This window comes from Heptranchias perlo, unplaced genomic scaffold (assembly GCF_035084215.1).
Source record: "Heptranchias perlo isolate sHepPer1 unplaced genomic scaffold, sHepPer1.hap1 HAP1_SCAFFOLD_49, whole genome shotgun sequence".
NCBI classification, from domain to species: Eukaryota; Metazoa; Chordata; class Chondrichthyes; order Hexanchiformes; family Hexanchidae; genus Heptranchias; species Heptranchias perlo.
The window spans coordinates 8,831,829-8,836,115 of record NW_027139505.1 but is presented as its reverse complement, the minus strand read 5'-3'; the positions used below and the strand labels follow the sequence as shown (position 1 = coordinate 8,836,115).

The 4,287-nt window shown below is 45.2% G+C and overlaps 1 long non-coding RNA gene across 1 annotated transcript; it reads right to left on the bottom strand.

Annotated features, from left to right (window-relative positions):
- Positions 1 to 879: 879 nt before the first annotated feature.
- LOC137313862 (uncharacterized) lies at positions 880 to 3,537 on the bottom strand. The gene is made up of 2 exons (XR_010961104.1): positions 2,509 to 3,537; positions 880 to 1,177 (listed from the first exon to the last, which is right to left on the bottom strand). It is a non-coding gene; the product is annotated as an uncharacterized lncRNA (long non-coding RNA).
- Between the last annotated feature and the right edge of the window lie 750 nt (positions 3,538 to 4,287).

Here is a 4,287-nt window from a genome sequence, read left to right as displayed (position 1 = left end):
TAAGAGCTTTACAAGTATGTAAAAAAGAAGAGAGCAGCAAAAGTAATTGTGGGTTCCTTCGAGGCTGCGACAGAAGAAATGAGTCAAAGAGCGAATGAGTGAGAGAAACGAGACTGAGGGATTCAGACAGAGGCAGAGATGGCTTGGGAAGCAAAGACATTTTTTTATTCCTGCGTCCCTTTTAAGTTCAATATTTCTTGTATTATTTATTCTTCTATAATAAGCGCGCTGTTGGATTATGATCACTGACTTTAAAGCAAGAACATTTTATTCATCACGTAGTGGTTTTGAGAGAGTTAGTGATGTCAGAGCAGGTTGATCCAGCAGTACCGAGTTATACTGACAGCTTCACATGGGTCTCTGGTCAATCTCCCTCCACACTGTCCCTTCACACAGTCCCAGCGCAGGTACAGCACGGATTAGATCCAGAGTAAATCTCCAACTGCACTGTCCGGTCAAACACCACCAGGTCAGGCACAATACGAGTTAAATACCGAGTAAAGCTCCCTCTCCCCTGTCCCATCAAACATTCCCAGGGCAGGTACACCATGAGTTAGATGCAGAGAAAAGCTCCTTCTTAAATATTCCATCAAACAGTCTGCTGGGCATGATGCAAAGTAAGTCTCCTTGCAATCTGCCTGAAAAAAACCGTTGAAGTGAGATATTTGAACCTCGAATGGTCAGAGTGCTGAATCTCTGGGAGACCTGTCTTATCTCAGTACCTTTCTGAATGTATTATCAGGCACTTTCAGAGATTCCCTGATGTGGTCTCCTCTTCCCATTACCTGCGATTCCCACGTCTTCTCCCAGCCCCATTATAGTCTGAACATCCTGGGACACAATGATCCCAAAGAGAAAGAAGAAACGGATACGAAACAGTGATCAATGCAGTGAGTTTTATTTCTGAGTACAGCCCATTATTCAGACAGCAATAATACAGGGTCAGGGGGTTATGGGACCTGGACAATCAAACAGAGCCTGCATCCCGTGGACGAAGGTTTCATTCAGTGAGAACTTGCAGATCTCGGGCTGGTTAGATTCCATCACTGGATCTTTAACTATTTCAGACTGCAACAATACCATCCACTGGGGCAGTATCTGCTTAGAGTCTCCACGTTTGTGTCACAAGGGCCGTCATGACACTTTGCTCCAAACCAGCTGCAGATGTCCAATGGCGCTAAAATACAAAAAGTAGACTTAATTGATTGATCGTAATGGACACAGAGGGAGGGAGAACAATGTGAAAACATGAAGCTGAGTCTGTCTGTGTTACTGGGACCGACTCTGGACCACACATAAACCTCAGCTCATTTGTACTTCATTAAACCTCACACTGACCATTCCCCGGCCTGCAGAGTCCCAACCTTTGTTCTCAAGGGCAGCCCAATAGTTTTTCCACAGAATGGAGCCCACTATTCCCGCTATCGGAGACTCAGGACAAATAAATGAAAGATTTGACATTTATATGGAGCCTTTCCCGTCAACAGAAGGGCCCAAAGAGTTTCACAGACAAAGGATTATTTCTCAAGTGCCGACACTATTTTGTAGCCAAATGGCTCACAGCAAAGTCCCAAAAACAGCAAATGAGACTTGACACTGTGGGGAGTTTCTTGTTCTGTTAGTTGAGTGAGTGATGTTGGTCCAAGACACCAGGAGAACTAACAGCTCTTTCAATAATGCCACCAAATGTTTCTTGCCCCATGAACATGTAGACAGGGTCTCCGTTTAATGATTCATCCAAAAGTTGACACCTCCAAGAGTGCAGCACTCCCCCAGTGCTGGGCTGCATGTGCTGCAGTATGACATCAAACCACAACTTGTTCACTCAACTCCCAACTGAGGCAAACTGACACCCGGCGACTGAAAAATGATAGTTTCACCGCTTGACTCCTCCACTTAGTTCTTGTCCTCATATTCTGATCACTATGAACGCTGCAGAATTATTAGGATTCAGAAACCTGTTTTGAAACACTTTTGATCCAATCCCCTCCCCTCATGTTATGAAAATCTGACTCATGTCTTCAGACCAGTTCCACAGAGGCCTCCAGTATCGCTCCCAATTCACCATTCTTCACCTGTGGGTCTGAGCAGTGAGTGTGGGGGAAAGGGGCTGAAGGAGTTCCTGATCCCGTTCGCACTCTTACACTTTGTAGCAGGTCGCACTGGTCGGGAGCAGGAACAGTGAGTTTCCGTAGTACCTGGGAACTGAGGCCAATTACAGACCCCCCCAAACAATTAATACTTCGGCTGAGATCCACTAACTTGGCACCGGCCAGTAATTTGTGCTTTAATTCGTGTTCTGTTTGGATCATCACACAACACCCACCATTCCCACTACTCGCTGTGGTACCGATTAAACAATCGGTGGAATACCTGTGGAACTGGATCAGGTTACATTCTTCAATCATTCTGACAATAATATTCATTTAACCAATCAAACCGTGAGCTTCAGTCAGAGAACAAATTAGTTCAAACAAAACTTGGTGCTGAGAGATCAGAGAAACCTACCTCCGTTCGATCCTGGAATTTTGTAACCTCCACTGATCCACCATGGAGCAGTGATGGAATGAGTCAGCACCAGGACTCCAAATACCAAGAGCAGGACTTTCATCATCTTCCGCTGAGTTCCTCAGAGTCAGGATCAGACAGCTGGAGTACACAAGTTCTGTATCGACACTCAGAAAGTTTGCTGTATTTATAATCACATACACAGTGAGGGATTCTTTGAAAATATACGGAGAAAACGCATTTCCCTTCTGTGTGACCGTGAATCAGTTGGCAGCTTGCCACAGTTGGCAGTTCTCTATCTTTCAGATCACAAGTTTGTGTTTTTGGCTCCACTTCAGTTTTTAAAACATGAGCTCATCTGACAGGATGTGCCACGCACACAAGCAGGATATTTAACCCTTAACTCCACCCGAAGTCTCTGAAAACATCCTGTGAAAAGTTGTTTGCTTTCTATTTGACCGTTGATCAGCTGGCAGCTGGACTAAGTTGGCAGTTCTCTATCTACCAGATCACAAGATTGTGAGCTGTGGCCCAACTAATAGGCTTAACATGTGAGTTCAGGTAAGAGAATGTGACCGTTACACGAACAGGACATTTAACCCATCAACTCCAACTACAGTATTCTCTCCATGTGAAGTATATATATATAACCCGTCGCTCCTGCTCCCTCCACTTGCTCGATAGTATTTCGGAGTCTGATCTCTGTTCCACCGGTAAACAGACACAGAATGTTGCGGGACTGACTGCACATCGCTTTTAAACGGACACAGAATGACCCGGTACTGACAAAACACTACTTTTAAACAGACACAGAATGACCCGGGACTGACTGCGGATCCCTTTTAAACAGACACAGAATGATCCGGGACTGACTGCACATCCCTTCTATGCCGACACTGAATTATCCGGGACTGACAGCAAACCATTTCAAACAGGGACAGAATGATCCGGGAATGACAGTACACCCCTTTTAAACAGACACAGAATTATCATGGACTGACAGCACATACATTTTAAACAGGGACAGAATGATCCGGGACTGACAGTACACGCCTTTTAAACAGACACAGAATGATCCTGGATTGACAGCACACCCCTTTTAAACAGGGGCAGAATGATCCGGGACGAACAGCACACCCCTTTGAAACTTGGACAGATGATCCGGGACTGACAGCACATCCCTTTTAAACAGACACAGAATGATCCTTGACTGACAGCACACTCCTTTTAAACAGACATAGAATGATCCGGGACTGACAGCACATCCCTTTTGAACAGGGACAGAATGATTCGGGACTGACAGCCAACACATTTTAAACAGACACAGAATGATCCGGGACTGACCGCAAACCCTTTTGAAACAGACACAGAATTATCTGGAACTGACAGCACACTCCTTTTAAACAGACACAGAATGATCCGGGAGTGGCAGCACATCCCTTTTAAACAGGAACAGAATGATCCGTGACTGACAGCACATCCGTTTTAAACAGGGATAAAATGATCCGCGATTGACAGCACACCCCTTTTAAACAGGGGCAGAATGAGGCGGGACTGACAGCACACCCCTTTTAAACAGACACAGAATGATCCTGGACTGACAGCACACACATTTAAAACAGGGACAGAATGATTCGGGACTGACAGCACACCCCTTTTAAACAGACACAGAATGATCCGGGACTGACAGCATATCCCTTTCAAATAGACATTGAATGATTCGGGAATGACAGCACACCCCCTTGAAATAGACACTGAATGTTCCAGGATTGAAGTTAA